Source organism: Myxine glutinosa, chromosome 8 (assembly GCF_964187855.1).
Source record: "Myxine glutinosa chromosome 8, kmMyxGlut1.1, whole genome shotgun sequence".
In the NCBI taxonomy this organism is placed as follows: Eukaryota; Metazoa; Chordata; class Myxini; order Myxiniformes; family Myxinidae; genus Myxine; species Myxine glutinosa.
The window spans coordinates 91,302,951-91,320,224 of NC_136268.1; the positions used below are offsets into that span (position 1 = coordinate 91,302,951).

Sequence of the window (17,274 nt, forward strand, 5' to 3'; positions counted from 1 at the left end):
TACTTTAGTTGAAGATAGACATAATGACGTAGCGTGACACAAAACTGCCGCTACTTTAATATATAGAAGATATTGTTGTGGATATGAGGATTGTATTTTTTTTATTGTGTGTTTTATTAATATTGCTTGATTCTGGACCCTCCTGCCTCCAGTGTTGTGTAAAGGTCAAAGGGCGTCCCATAATTAGTCCATAAAGCATACACGTCAGCCAATCATAGATTTCCCCCTGGTTGATAGTTATATCTTTATTATGTGTATTAGGGTAAGGCCTTGTCTCCCATTAAGATGACACTCCATTGCACCAAGTGAAATAGAGTAGATTCCCTTCATTCTTCATTCCCATTCCCAAAACCTCCATTTCCCCTTTCGTCATTGCCAAGCCTCAATTGCCAATTACATCCCCTCCAAAACCACCATTGAACATGTGCTCGGGTCAGGGAAGAAGGCCGTGCCCGCCCGTCGTCATCAAGGGCGGAGCCAGAGGGTCGCGCGACCAACCAGGGCTGAGGTGAGCACACCGATGGGCGTGTCCAAAAGGCCGGCGGCTTGATCGCCGGAGGCGCTATGAAAAGCGCGCGCGCAAGGTACTAGGGAGATCATCCAAAGAGAGCATCCAGAGGGAGCATCCAGAATGATCATCCAGAGAGAACATTAAGGAGATGATCCAGGGAAGCACACAGCCTGCTATTCGTCGCCTTGCTCGCCAAAGTTGGACCAAGCAAGAGAGTTGGGCAAGAAGCAAGCACGTTGTTCAGTGGTGTGGTTGGACCAGACAGACGAGTCCTGGCAAAGCACGCGACGTCCACGCAGCAGGAGCAGCAGCCACAGCAGCTTCAGATACAGCAGCTTGGGGCCTGGACGGCAGTTTTGAGCGGGGCCGCGAAGGAACGGCGGCTGCCAAACGCGCCGATCGTGCTGCAGTACCGGTGGACCTTCCTCTCCCTCCAGCCATCCACCTCCCGCCAGTCCTATCATCATTCCCCGCGTGAGTCTGTCTTTGTTTGTTCTGTCCCTGGGTATTTAATTAAGCTTGTATAAGGAATTTGCACTGTGTCTCTAATATCTTCTGTATATTATTTTCTTATCTTTCCTTCTCCTTGGTTTTTTTGAGCCTGTAAATAGTAAATAAATTAGATTCGTATTTCCAACCTTTTTGTCTTCTTCTTCTTCTTCACATCCGTGTCGCCTTAGTCTTTTCCCTATTGAATATCTGTGGCGCGATCCGGCCAACGTTCAGGAATCGGGTTAGTCGGGGTAACTGTTAGGGCCGCGGGGCCTCCGCTCGGCAAAACCAACATCTTATCCGCGGTCCGTAACAATATATTTTAACCTTTAGTAACTTTGCAGTCATTACGAAGGGATTAATGTTACGATTACATTTATTTAATGATGTTACGTTGTCATTATTATGAAAATTATATTACTATTTAAAAAACCGATGCTATTTCCTTACTTCCGCGGTTACACCGCTTATAAGCTCATGAACCATACACCGCTTCAATCCATTAACTTTCCATTCACGACATTGGGATTAAAGTGGTGGTTATATTTACTTTATTATTATTATTATTATTATTATTACTAGGGCATTGCCCGTACGTGGGTGCCCGTTCCTTGCCAATGCCCGTACTATATATATATCTAAAATTATATCCCCCCCCCCCTCTATTTACATGAAATGGTTTGGTCCATTCGCAACGACCACAGAACCCCCCCCCCCTCTATTTACATGCAATGGTTTGGTCCAAAGCGAACGGTTTGGTCCATTCGATGTGATTCGATGATTCGATGTGAATGGTTTGGTCCATTCGCAACGACCACAGAACCCCCCCCCCTCTATTTACATGAATGGTTTGGTCCATTCGCAAAGCCAAAGCGAACGACCACAGAACCCCCCCCCTCTATTTACATGAATGGTTTGGTCCATTCGCAAAGCCAAAGCGAACGACCACAGAACCCCCCCCCCCCCTCTATTTACATGAATGGTTTGGTCCATTCGCAACGGCAAAGCGAACGGCGAACGGCTAAATCGCCATAGCTCGGTAAGTACTTGTCCGATTAATTTCAAACCTTGAAAAGGCACATCCTCGGGTCCCCAGCAATATACCTGGCAAGTTTCAAGTATATCGGACCGGTAGTTGTCGAGAAACAGCGGTCACAGACAAACGTACAAACGTACAGAGATTACTGGAATTATAGATAGACTAGGGCATGCCCGTACTATATCTATATCTAAAATTATATCCCCCCCCCCCCTCTATTTACATGAAATGGTTTGGTCCAAAGCGAACGGCTTGCGAGTGGTGACAATCCCCCCCCTCTATTTACATGCAATGGTTTGGTCCAAAGCGAACGGCTTCCGGAGTTTGGTAAAGAAATCGCCATCGCGTGCACAAACGCGCAGGAAAGCGAATGAATCGCAAATTCGTTTTTATTAGTTGTAAAACATAGTTTAACGCCAACATAGTTTGCAAACGTGAAATAAATGAATACGCTCTCAAATGTGCCATCCGAGGCAGAGTGTGCCCGCCACGTTCGGCACACGCGATCGTTCGCTGCTCTCTGATTGGTTGAATCGTTTTTTGGACATAGCTCGGTAAGTAATTGTCCGATTAATATGAAACCTTGAAAAGGCACATCCTCGGGTCCCCAGCAATATACCTGGCAAGTTAAAAGTATATCGGACCCGTGGTTGTCGAGAAACAGCGGTCACAGACAAACGTACAGACAGAGATTACTGGAATTATAGATAGACTAGGGCATGCCCGTACTATATATAAGCTAGGACGTGCCCGTACGTGGGTGCCCGTTCCTTGCAAAAAAAAAAAAACTGCAAAAAAAAAAAAAACTGCAAAAAAAAAACAATGGTTTGGTCCATTCGCAACGACCACAGAACCCCCCCCCCCTCTATTTACATGAATGGTTTGGTCCATTCGCAAAGCCAAAGCGAACGACCACAGAACCCCCCCCCTCTATTTACATGAATGGTTTGGTCCATTCGCAAAGCCAAAGCGAACGACCACAGAACCCCCCCCCCCCTCTATTTACATGAATGGTTTGGTCCATTCGCAACGGCAAAGCGAACGGCGAACGGCTAAATCGCCATAGCTCGGTAAGTACTTGTCCGATTAATTTCAAACCTTGAAAAGGCACATCCTCGGGTCCCCAGCAATATACCTGGCAAGTTTCAAGTATATCGGACCGGTAGTTGTCGAGAAACAGCGGTCACAGACAAACGTACAGACGTACAGACGTACAAACGTACAAACGTACAAACGTACAGAGATTACTGGAATTATAGATAGATTACTGAAACGATACACTACTGTATTAAGAAACCAGGACTTAATTTGTCCGAAGCGGTCCAACGGTGAGGTATGAAGCCTAAGGCCTATACGAACCGTATTGTTGGAAGACCTGTAACACCTATGCTTTCGATATTTGATGGTCATTTTAACAATCGGTTTGTTTGTGTTTCACACTGAAGGAAAAACGTAGAGGTAGAGCATGGCGATTGTGATATATGATAGGTTCGACGTTATGTTCGGCCTGAACGAAATTGGAATTAAAATGGCGGTGTGCGGAGTCAGCTGCCATACCGCCGTAATGACATCAGATGTAATCACATCACCCTGTCATGTGACCAGATCCTCAGCTCTGATTGGTATACGTTTGAGGGGACATAGGGGCGGACAAACACTGTTCTCGATGGCTTTGTCCTATGGGCTACGCCGTAAAAAAAAAACTTAAAAAGCAGAAGGGTTGGCTCGCAACAAGTCCTTCTCAAGACTGTGCAGGGTAAGTATTCCATGAATACCATCTAGTAATCCGACAGATTGCATTGAGCAGTGGCATCACCTACTTTTTATTTTTGCACTTGTTAGTCTAATCGTACAATCTCCAGTTTGATTCTGTGCTTAAATATATACATGGAAAAACGTTCAGCACAAAAGTTCTGCATTTTTCTGGATCATAGATACAGCCAAAAAAACCATTCAGAAACTGTAATGTTTATCAAAAAAAACCCATACATTGGTGAAGTATGCATGTATGACTAAATGATTTGAGACAAATCTAGAGGCTTTGCTGATTTTATAATCACAAAATGAGGATGTCTGTAATGGCACTCTTTTACACCAAAAAGTGATGTCACAATGGAATGGATGTCTTGAAAGGTCAATAATGTGTGTAAGCACCATCATAACGAATGACTGCTACAAACCTTCTCATCCTCTGAAGAAGCCGTCAGAGAATATCCAAAGGGAGTTGCTGCCTTTCCTGGTGCAAAGCAGCCTACAACTGTGCCATAGTCTGCAAAGGCGGGTCCATTATCTTAATTAGAAGTACTTGCTCCCTACGGAAGCTGCCAGGGGGTCAGGTTATTATCTTTATGATTATTAATATCATAGCAGAGTACCCTCTTCTTCCAAGCGTGCAAAACGTTCTTCTGTCTCACCCCTTTATCTGGGCAGTGTATTGACAACAGACCACTCCCTTGATCCCTCCCGAAAATAAAACTAGCCCAGGTTACATATATGAAGTGAATACATGCATACTGCTTATGTGCATATATGATGCATTGTGGTTATATAGCTTGGATAATTGCAATTGCACCCACCATCCCTCCAAAGGAAGAAAATGCCAAGATGGCTGAAAACAGTTTTTTGTTTTTTTTCAAAACGTGATGGAATCATGCACAACTTCGGGATGCCCTCATTAATCCCTGGAAGTTTCAGCTTCCTTAGTCAAATACTCTCAGAAGAGTAGCTGATGCATTCATACATATACAGTCACGTGAAAAAGTAAGTACACCCCATGTAAAGTTTTGACTTTTTCAACATATTTCAACATATAGCTATTTGATCTTCATTTCAACAATATTGATAGAAAAGGTGATATAATATAACAAATATCATGAAACATTTACATTTTGTAGTCCATTGTATAATTTAAATAAACATAAATGCAAATTTCGCATGTGGAAAAAGTAAGTACACCCCGACATTTATCACTACTTCAAATACATAAAATTAGAATCAGGTGCACCAGCTCAGGTGCAAATGATTAGAACATCGTTAGAGAGGATCTTGGAAGAACCAGTCTTATTTAAACCTCAGACATTTCGTTTGGTTTGCTCTTTGTTGTTGAATTGTCCGGCGTCACCATGCCTAGATCAAAAGAGCTCTCTGAGGCCTTCAGAAAGAAAGTTATAGATGCCTATGAGTCTGGGAAGGGATTTCAAAAGATCTCCAAACAATTTGAAATCAATCGTTCGACTGTCCGGAAGATCATCTACAAGTGGAGAAGATTCCAAACAACTACCAACTTGTTCAGGCCAGGCCGCCCCAGCAAGTTCAGCCCGAGAGCAGATCGCAAGATGCTGAAAGAAGTCTCTAAGGACCCCAGAATGTCATCACGGGACCTACAGGTAGCTCTTGCCACTGTTGATGTCAAAGTGCACGAGTCTACCATTAGAAAGAGGCTGCACAAATTTGATCTCCATGGGAGGTGTGCCAGGAGGAAACCTTTGCTGTCCAGAAAGAACATCAGGGCAAGACTAAAGTTTGCCAGTGAACACCTAGGCAAAGACCAGCATGTCTGGAACAATGTGCTCTGGACAGATGAGTCAAAGGTAGAGCTATTTGGCCACAGTACCAGATTTGACCACAAGAACCTGATACCAACTGTAAAGCATGGTGGTGGAAATATTATGGTTTGGGGCAGCTTTGCTGCATCAGGGCCTGGGCAGCTCACCATCATAGAATCCACTATGAATTCTTCATTGTACCAGAGGGTGCTTCAAGATAATGTGATACCATCTGTCGGAAAGTTGAACCTCAACCGAAGGTGGACCTTGCAACATGACAATGACCCTAAACATACCAGTAAATCCACCAAGGAATGGCTGTAAAGAAAGAAATGGAGGGTTCTGGAATGGCCAAGACAAAGCCCAGATCTAAATCCCATCAAGATGTTGTGGGGGGATTTGAAACGAGCTGTGCATGCAAGAAACCCCTCAAACATCGCACAGCTGAAAGAATTATGCATGGTGGAGTGGGCAAAAATTTCTCCCAGTCGATGTCAGAGACTGGTAGACAGTTATAAGAAACGCCTACTTGAGGTTGTTTCTGCCAAAGGGGGAAATACCACCTATTAGAGCCAAGGGTGTACTTACTTTTTCCACATGCAAAATTTGCATTTATGTTTATTTAAATTATACAATGAACTACAAAATGTAAATGTTTCATGATACATATTTGTTATATTATATCACCTTTATCTATCAATATTGTTGAAATGAAGATCAAATAGCTGTATGCTGAAATATGTTGAAAAAGTCAAAACTTTACATGGGGTGTACCTACTTTTTCATGTGACTGTACATACATCATACATACATACATACATACATCACACATACAAACATACATACATACATACATACATACATACATACATACACACACATACATACTGTTACGGATCACGGTTTAGATGTTATGATGGGCCGAGCGGATGGTCCAACCGCGACCGTTACAGGATCCCCAATTGGCCCGACTCCCCCAACGTTGACCAGATCGCACCACAGATATTCAATCGGGAAACCTCTAAAGCGACCGAAAGAGAAGGAAAAGAGAAGAAGACAGAGTACGGAGGAAGAACAGATTTATTATACACACACAAGCAAAAAGAAGGAGCGACCAAAATTATTTACAAGCAATGGATGGAAGAAGCAGTCACACAGTGAATCGTTAACTTATACTATTCAATTTACTTAACCCCAGGACAACATTCAAGACAGACGACGTTCACACTTACACGGGGGAAATTGCAGGCAGGATTGGCGGAGGTGGGTTGCTGGAGAGGGAGGCAGGGTCAGGTCCTTGCAACCGGCAGGGCTGGAGGTAGCAGCTCTCAATTCTTCGCGTTTTTGGCGGGAAAACCCTCGGTCGCGTCGACGCTGCTGATGCTGTAGACGTCACGCGCTGGCTCGGTCACACCTGCTCCTCTCCTTCTGGTGGAGCCGTCTCCCTCCTCTCAGCGCGTCTCTTCAAAGCTTGTTTCCTCTCCAAGTATCTCTCCTTTTTGGTTTGGAGCGTCTCTCATCTCACAGCTCACAGCTCACAGCTCATCTCTCATGTCCTCTCTCATGTCATCTCCGAAGCAGTCCCTTCCAGTCGCTTTTATTACTCCGGGCGGAATCAAGCCGCCGGCTGCGAGGGCACGCCTACCGGGTCGCTAACCGCGGTGCTGGTTGGCTGTTAGGGCTGTCCGATTCCTCTTTTGATCATGACGACGTGCCACGCCTGTGAGTTGGCGGCTCCTACCCCCCTCTTCTCCGAGATGAGCACATGGCCAATGGCGGCTTGCGGGATTGAACACCACTCGCACCGCTTTTGAAAGGAACTTTGGAGAGCGGAGATGATTGGGGAAATTGAAAGGGCCTACGCTTATTTCGTTTGATACAATGCAGAGTCAATCTAGTGGGAAACACATATTTAGCCTACAGAGAATAAGGAAATAAACTATTTTAAAAAGATATATCGTGGCCTGTGTGTAAGCTTCATGGAATTAACTAGGAGGACGGCTGCGACCATTATTTACATTACGAGGGTGTTACACACAACAAAACCATACTTTTCACATTCGTTACACTTTCTCCAAAATTGTTACACTTCTCAAAAACCGTTACACTTCTCAAATTCGTTACACTTCTCAAAACCGTTACAATACATTATACACACACATACATACATTATACACACACATACATAAATCATACACATACATACATACACACACACATACATCGTACACACATACACACATACATAGCATACACATACATACATGCATACATAGCATACACATGCATACATACACACAAATACATACATACATACATCACACATGCATACATACTTACATATGCATACATACACACACATACATATATCACACACACACACACACACACGCATACATACAAATATACATTTGCTCCATTATTTATAAACAGATTCTGCACCCAAGAATGTCCCAAAAGGGCTCTATTGTATGTTGATCTAACTCCTTGCTGGCCATGGCCATGTGGTCATGCCATTGTTTTGCAAGAAGTTGGTAACTGCATGAGAACGGTATAGTGTCTGGCAATGTCATCCATTAATACAGGTCTTCTGAGAAGTGGTTTTCAAAATGTGGAACAACAACAACAACAACACCATCCAAAATATATTTACGGTACTTTTACATCACTTATCCTATATCGTGACAAGGTGAATTTTACAATCTAAACAGGCAGCCATATGTCATAATGGATCTGCCACCAAATGGGACGGATTCCAAAATATTATTCGGTCTATAGGCCGCATTAGGTTTCCGCCCAACCTGAGATCTCCCATCAGTCGCATGCAGGTGAATCGGCTCTCCTACAAATGGCTCATCCTCCAGCTTGCGATATTCCAGTGTTAACATGCCCGGCACCATGCCAAGCGGGCTGCTTTGTGTTTTGAGGCCAGAAGAGGAACGGTCTTCTGGCTTTGTAATCTGGCGCACAAAGCCGATTCAAAGCAGTTCTTAGGGATAACCTCCAAGGGAGATTCATTCATGTTGCAACACTGTGCTTGTGGAAAAAGGAATACGTCTGACAAGCTGGATCAGAGATGAATCTTCGCTGGTAGAGGTCACCTTGGGTCGTCCAGATCGAGGTCTGACATTAACATTGGACATTAACGTTGGTTTGCTGATGTTTTTGGAGACCAATCTTCTGATAGCACTCTGATGGAAGCCAATTTGACATCCAACTTTCCTGTAAGATATCGTAGCATTGTTCCTTCCATTAATTGGCCATCTTTGGGCTTCAACACATCTTGTATGGGTCATAGAGTAGCTTCTCGAAACCTTATCCATGTGAAAGGGGTTTTTTTCCCCAAGTTTATAGCCATTTTGGGCTGCACGTCATGGGTGTGCCAAATTGGTCTAGTGACGAATGGAACATAGAGGCTGTGCATGGAGGGTTTTTTCTTTGTTTGAAAGAAAATATTAACTTGATTTAACTTCTGTTTTCTAACGGTACTATTTTGTGGCTGTTTTTTTCTTTATTCCATATTAGCGGAACCTACCCGTCGCTTCGCTGATGGACCAATTAGTCGTCCTGTTTGCCGTGCGAGGAGTGATTTAACCATGCGAGGAGTAATAAATTTACCCGTGCGCGGAGTGATTTAACCTCAGAGCTGCCCATGTAAAAAACGAAATTGTAATACCCCCTGACACCCCGAGGTGGCGCTATACGGTATACATTTAGATAGGAGAATGCACCACGAGGTGACGACCCCGCCTCCCCCCCCCCCCCCCCCCCACCCCCTGGCTCCCATACCTCCGCCTGAGGCCGCAGCCACAGAGCCTATGTCACCCCCCACACAAAGTTGTATTTGTACCTCGAGTTTGGAGCTTGTAACTTAAAATGTGGCCATGCATAGAGAGAGAGAGAGACAGAGACAGAGACACTGTTGCCTTTTATAGGTATAGTTTGTTACAAACCTCAGCTTGAGTCCTAATGATGTGAACGCTTTTACTCACTTTGCACCTCTGCACGATTGGTGATTTCGAAAGTAGTCTATGTTGTAAAAAAAATATGTGAGCTGTAAATAAAATACCCGAGGGCTGTGAGTTGATGCTTTGATAAAATCTCGCTCTCCCTTCTCATGTAAACGCTGTTTTGACTCGTCAAACAATTGTACCTCGAATGGTGGTTGTGCTGGGACAATTGTTCTTGTTTGTGCAGCTGTTTGCAGTTCATCTATCAATGCATCATCATTTGTAATACGAGTCTCAGAGCTTTGTTTTCCATGGAGAAAAATATTTCTGGCATCGGCATCACCTTTCACCGAAGTGAGCACAATAGACTTGGGCTATCTTCGTTTTTGTGAGGACTGCATCAGATATTGAAACATTCGTTGATATGACATATGTCTTATGATTATGAGTTGCCATTATATGTACTTCCCAGATACAAACAAATTGCAATTCATTGTTGGAAATCGAAAGGCAATTGAACGTTTCCTGTAACACAACAACCTGTACTACAATCATAATTGGAAGATGTGAGTTGTACTTGTTGTGATATAGGAAGACACTTCTTACTCCGGGTGCTCGGCCACTTTCTCTATGGAGCTCCTGGTTTGTTGCTAATGATTCTTTGCATAGATCTGACTTGCAGACCTGTTGCATTTGATGCTTTGAAGCACTTTCTTTTGACCAGTTACCGGCTGCTTCACGATGAGATTATGTGGAAGAGTTCGCTTTCTCCAGAAGAGGTCACCAGAGGAGCGTCCAGGCATTGATAGTTATCCAAATGAAAAATCACTCGAAGAGCTCCATTTGGCAAAAGAGAACCAAGTAGAAAATGGCACTTGTTAGAGCATCCTTTTGACCTCAAAAATAATTTGGTGGTTGAATTCAGTGACCTGATATGCAAACTGTCTTCAAATTTTAAGTTATTCGGATGAAAATTGACAATTTTAGAAATCGGGCCTATGTTGACCTTTTGGTCGATGTTGACTTAAAATATAATTGGTGGTTGAATTCAGTAAGCTGATATGTAAGTCCTAATCAAATTTCAAGTCAATCAGATGAAAATTGAGTATTTTAGAAATTTGAAATTGTTGACCTTTGGCCTATGTTGACCTTTTGGCCTATGTTGATCTCCAAAATAGTTGGTGGTTGAATTCATTTAGCTGATATGTAAATCCTATTCAAATTTCAAGTCAATCGGATAAAAATTGAGGGTTAAAGAATTTTCTAAAAAAGTGGTGGACCTTTGGCCTATGTTGACCTTGTGACCTCAAAAATAAATAGGATTCTGTCGGACCACCAACTCTACAGTTTGGTGAAGTTTCGTGAAGATGAGTTTGAAATTGTGACCTGTAGACAAGTATAAGTGAGTGGACAGACAAACAAACGCACAAACCGGAGTGATAAACATACCTGTCCAAAAAAATTTTGCCAAGTAATGAGTAGCGTATGCAGGTTACCAGATTAGTTAATGAGACCAGAAACAACTGCACCATGTCTGAGGCTGAAATTTGGAGGTTAGTTCAGAAGAAGTCAACTTTAAGAGTGACTTTCCTTTAATTGAATTCTAACCTTTATTCCATTTCATGATCTTCAACATCGCAAGATCATTTAGTGAGACGGATGAATTTATGGATGAATTTGGCGCATACATTGGGGTTGGAATTTTTGCCAGGTGTCTGATGGCTTTCCAAGTACACCAAAGGGGAGCTTTAAAGTCTGCCTGATAATGTTAGCGGACGAGTTCCCAGCTTCACGTACCTCCCTGGAACGGTGCATTCATTGATGTAACGAACACCCTGACTGCACAACAAGAGTCCGAAAGATTATATTTGTATTGGCAATCAAACACAGATTCGAAAGGTCGAAGGAAAGTTCACTGGTTACCTGATGTATCCCATCTTGGCGGAACTTTCCAGAAACAATAGACTTGTGATTCCATTATGGATGGACCCCTACCTTTATGGATCCCTACCAATTACCATACATGACTACGTATATTGTGACCGCTGCCTCTACAACAGCAAGAATCGAACCTTGCAAATAAGTGCACCCAGTAAGGTTAATTTGATTTCCTTTTTAAGTCGAAAAAGTCACCTGTAAATCGGACGGAAAAAATGTATTAAAAAAAAAGAAGTGTTTTTTCCCCCCAAAAAATGTAACCTCTTTTAAACTTCGCCAACAAATGATATAGCCTACTCATTTTGAAAGCATTCGGATGGCCGATATGTTGGCTCGAGGCAATGTTTATATGTACACAGCAGATATGGTTTGTGTTGCCTAAACATTTGGAGGGGGTACGGACAGTAATTTTCTATTTCGCATACAATGCCACGCGAGGATCTGGTATGCATGACAAATCACGCAACAACACGCGCATGCGCAAAGGCCTCCACGAGCCCACCTTTTCTGAGCTGCATCGCTCTCCCTTTCCTCCAGTTGCCCCGACTGTTTGTCCTTCTTCGGATTCACTTGGGAGATGCTCGAACTGAGTATCACAAACTCTCCCAAGTCTTTCCCTATCACGAGCTCCATTTTTCTTGCATGCTCAGTGGCACACGCACATTCGCCAACCCGTGACGTGTGGAATGTGCCCACGTGTCGCTTCTCCTGTTCTCTGCGATTTCCTTCCGTCTCACCCAGTTGCGGCGAACCTTCAACGTTAACATTGACGCTTCACTTCCATCCCCCATTCCGCAAGCCTTTCTAATCGGATAGATTTTCATAAAAAGGGAATATATAGGCCTAATCATCATGATTCGAGATGAACATGCCAATTGCATTACTTTCAGTTGCATGTTGCATGCAATGTTTAAAAGTTTGTTCACAGTCTCCAGTGAAACCACAGATCCACTGACAGGTGTGTTTATTGTGTTTATATTCAAATATAGCAGATTTACAGTCATGTTTTTGTTATTAAATTGGAATCTAAAAAAAATTGGTGAATAGGCCTACTTTTTTTTTGTTTTTGACAGCAATTGGACGGCATGATGCAAGAATTTGCCCAACAACGTCATAGTGTAAATAGTGTGTTGGGGATTTCTGCAACCATACCTCAAAAGGAGACTTTTGTCTATTATGGAAACATTCTTATTCCCATCACATAGATTAAAGCTGTCCATTAATTAGTTAATAATGCAGATTATATCTAAAAATTTTGCTTTTCATCTTTGCTTCTTTTGAAAAACTAGTAGTTATTTATTATCGACATCCATATTAATGGTTAGCCTGTACAAGTTCACCTGAACCACTTTCACAGCTGGATTAATTAAAGGTATTCCTGGATCAACGAATAAACATGTTAAAGGTCTAAGGTGTGTGCGCATGTGTTTGGTCTATGTTTTTGTGTCTTTTCTTCTTAATTTCTTTCTTCCCTATTTTTTATGCCTCCGCCCCCAAAGGTATCCGGAGGCATTATGTTTTCGGGTTGTCTGTCCGTCTGACCGTACGGGCTAAACCTCGTTTTTCCCGACATCTTGAATTGGTATGGCAGCCATCTTGGATTAAACGCAATTAATTAAAAAATTATTTCTCAGAAACTGCTGAATGGAAAAATTTGAAACTTGGCACATTGTGAAGTACTCCCAATGGGGAACAAAAGCATGATATTGATACATAATTTTTTATGTCATATGTCACGTGATTTGGCAGCCATATTATCTTGAAAGCCGATATCTAAAAACATCCCTTCTCCGAAGCCACTTCCCCGATCGATGTGAAACCTGTCATGTCTGGTAAAAATGTGATACTTGAGAACAGCTGAATGGATTTAAATCAAACTTGTTTATTTTTAGGACAATCAACGAGGTCATCTACCCGTTGCCACGGGCAGGGACTATGCGGAGGCATATTGGCGACGCAGTCGCATATTGCTCTAGTTTTCTTTATTTCTCAGTTTTTTTTTCTATGTGCCCACTCTTGCAAAGTATTTTTGTAAGGCTCACCTTCTGTACCTGGATGGGTTTAGGGATAGAGGAATAGCAGCCAAAACCCGAATCATATCCAGGTTCCTCCCAGTGACTCCATTTTTGCTGACCTGGGTTCATTCTGGTGGCTCCAATACTGTATTTTGTCTTTTTTATTCCAAAAATATTGTCATAGTTTGTTTGGTCAAAATTTAATTCTTTCGGAAGGTTCGCATATTTCAGAAGAATTTAGCATTTAATAAGACAATCTGAATTGAAAAATTATTTCATTGCCTGATTGATTATCTTTTCCCCAATACTGTATACCTCCTCTACCCTATTCCCATTATTTTGATTACACCTCCCTTGGCTTGCACCACAAGTGGTGGCCAAAACACTGACAATGAGCTTTCCTGGAATGCTCACAACAATCACAGCAGATGTTCCTTTCACATACATTGCTATTTTGTTTCGTCACGAAACCCTTTGGCGCGTCCTGACTTTTTTTGAACTTGTAAATTCAGACTGTGGGGACTCTTTTCATTTTCTTTTCCTTTTCTGGTGTAAATTTTTTTCCACTTGCATGCGTGCATGTTCAGAATTGTTTTAGAAATCACTGTCATCAGTGAACTCGGTATGTCAGCCAGACATGCAATTATTGATACAATTTTTTTTAACCCAAAACAGCAGCTGAAAGGTCGCAGAGTTAGTTGCTTGACTCACACACAAAAACCGATAAGTTTTGTGTTGAAGTCCTCGATGATGTCCGGGCGCCGTTTTAAATGTCTAGTCATGAAAATGATATTGCCCCAAAATGGCTTGAGGCTACATCATCATACATGAGGAGTAACACCACAAAGGAACTGTTAGGGCAAGTGAGGACTGAGTCAACGGCCCCTCATTGTTAGTTTCAGCTGCTTTTTACCCAATCCTCACGGATCCTCCTTGTTGACCCTAGCGATGACTCTTCCTCCCTCGCAGTGCCACAACCCATCATTTTGCCTGCGTGTGTGCCAGGGGTCAACACGTCTTCGAGGTGGAATAACGAGGGAGTCATGGTTTGGTATAACAGAAAATGAGAGAAAGTGGGAGGTGGCTTGTATAATGGCTGCCACACTTCTTTGTTGTCATAAACTGATCAGAAGGCGCCGATGCAGGTAGCACGCTTGGCAGCCATGCACCTGTTCTTTCGTACAACTTCCAGCATTCACGTGTTCGCTTGTGTTTACCATATGTATGTATCTTGTTTGGTTTGTCAAAATCATTGTTGCCATTGAGGGTTTTTTATTTCACATTGATCTGAGGCTCGTGTACAAGTTTGAATTTCGTTTAAAGAATGTGTCGAAATTGAAACTGCTCACCAAACCTGATAATTAATTATTAGTTACACTTTAAATTATCCACTTGGACAGCCAGGTTTTACGTACTTTATTTTCGGCTTCACTTAGTTAGGTATTGGAAAGCTTCAGAGCATGAAGATTTTCATCTAACATTTAAAACAAAATGTCAGTTTGTGTGTTTGTACAGATGTCTGTCCCCCTTCATAAGCACAATTTGAGTCGGGTTTTAAAGGCCAATCTTTTAACACGAATGCGTGTTCACTACGGTCTATTTTTGAGGATAAAACAGTCGAAAAACATTTTCCATAAATGAGTAATTATACGTCTCTTCTATTGGAATTGTAGACGGTGGCTTGCAAACCGAGCCTCAATGGTGGTGTACAGATGCGTTTTAAAAAATAACAATAAATACAAAGCACAGGGAAGTGAAATTCACTGCATGTGATGTGCAACGTGTGCAGAGTAAAACGAGTGTTTAGTTACATCTGTAGGTTGTCTGGTAAATAAATAAGATATAAACACCTTGCGCTCACACGAGGCCAAGGCTTCAGCCTTTGGCATTCTCATGAGGCTGCACCGTCAAATAAACTGGTCCAACCCATCACTTTTGACAGGCTTTTTACTAGTTTAAACATGTATATGTATATATATGTATATATATATGTATATATATATATATATATATGTATATGTATATATATATATATATATATATGTATATATATATATATATATATATATATATATATATATATATATATATATATATATATATATATATTGTTGCGGATCTCTACATCGGCCTCTCTTCCCCTTATCGAGGGGGAATTAATCCCCTCGTCTATGACTGACCTGACGTGAGTCCTGAAGTTGTACAAGCTCCCTCCGGAGAGGCAGGTGCGCAACCTCGTTCGCGACCGCAGACAGATATTAATTGCCGAGCGGTTTAGCAACCGCGGCACGAACCATTAACAAGAACTAGACCCGATTCCTATTCGTTGGCCAAATCGTGCCACAGGTGTCCAATGGGAAATCACTAAAGCGACCGGACGGGCATGAAGAAGAAGAACAAAGGTAGGAAATACAAATATAATTTATTACTAATATGTACACAATCAAAGAAACCAAGGAAAAGGAAGGATAATAAAATAAAGACAGAAGGATGGAAGAACCAGAAGACACAGTGCAGTTATTAACTTACCTAAACAGTCTTACTTAACCCCAGGACAAGACAAAAGACAGACTACGGTCAGACACACGAATGGATGGATGAGGCCAGGCACGGATGACTGGAAGGGGAGGAAGGTTCGGCTGGACACGGGAGGACGGCCGGGCCGGGAGTGAGCAGCCGCCGCCCTTCCTCAATCGTGTTCGCCCGGCGGCGTCGCTTCGCAAAAGCTCAAAGCTGCCGTGGTCACCACTGCGGTTGTCTCAAAGCTTCGATGGTCCCCAAAGCTGCGATGGTTTCAGAGCTGCGGTGGTTTAAAGCTCATGGGTGCTTCTATCTCCCTCCTCAACTCGGCTCAGGTGGGGTGCGTCGCGTGCTCTCCAAGGACTCATCTCCTCGTGGGGGCGTCCCACCGCGGGTTATATAGGCCACACCCTCGAACCTTCGCGAACCTCCCCAATCGTTCTCTCTCCGTCCTCTCAAGCCAAACCCCTGAGCCTTGGTTGGTCGCTCGGGGCTCCACCCTTCACGATGAGGTGGGGGCCACGCCTTTCTTCTCCGAACTGACCGCGTGCTCAATGGAGGCAATTGCAGTTGGCAATTGAGGCTTCGCACTAGACAGGGGATTCTACCTTATTTCAATTTGATGCAATGCAGTGTCAACTAGTGGGAACAGAGCCTTCAACTACATAGAATAAGGAGATAACTATTTAAGAGGGTATATGATTGGCTATGTGTATGTATATGGAGTAACTAGGAGGACGACCTATTACCTTTACACTACAGAGGGTGATATTTACAACACGATTCATGACACTTACAACAATAAAAAAAACACAGGATTCTCAAATCCGCAACAATATATATACTGTATATATATTACTTTGCAAGGGAGATCTGGTAATTATATTCAAACCTTGTAAATTTGGGCATGCAGGGAAGGCAGGATAGCTCTTTTGGTAACGTGCTCACCACTTAGCTCTCTGATCTTTAATTTGTTCTCCCATCTCTCTTACTATAATTCACCAAATGTCCGTCCGTCTGTCTGTCTGTCTGTCCATTCGAAGGTACCATAAAAACTGCTGAACCGATCGCAACGATATTTTGGGTGGATAATCCTGGGATCTCCAGGAGTAAAATAGGCTATTTAGTTTTCCCAATTTCAGCTTTAGTTTTCAGCATTCTCAGGTTTGGACTCCCGCATAACATTCGCGTTCGCATAACGTTCATTGTGACGATGTTTTCATTGTGATGATGTTGTTTTCCCTGGTGCTGCACAAACGGCTGC

General features: G+C 42.7%; 1 long non-coding RNA gene across 1 annotated transcript in view; it reads right to left on the reverse strand.

Annotated features, from left to right (window-relative positions):
• The window catches only part of LOC137432699 (uncharacterized), a 68,606-nt gene extending 56,482 nt beyond the window's left edge, over window positions 1–12,124 (reverse strand). Inside the window, exons 1-2 of the long non-coding RNA XR_010985553.2 lie at window positions 11,978–12,124; window positions 4,223–4,311 (exon numbers count right to left, since the gene is read on the reverse strand). This is a non-coding gene — a long non-coding RNA (uncharacterized LOC137432699). The remainder of the gene's footprint in view (window positions 1–4,222; window positions 4,312–11,977) is intronic.
• Window positions 12,125–17,274: the final 5,150 nt, after the last annotated feature.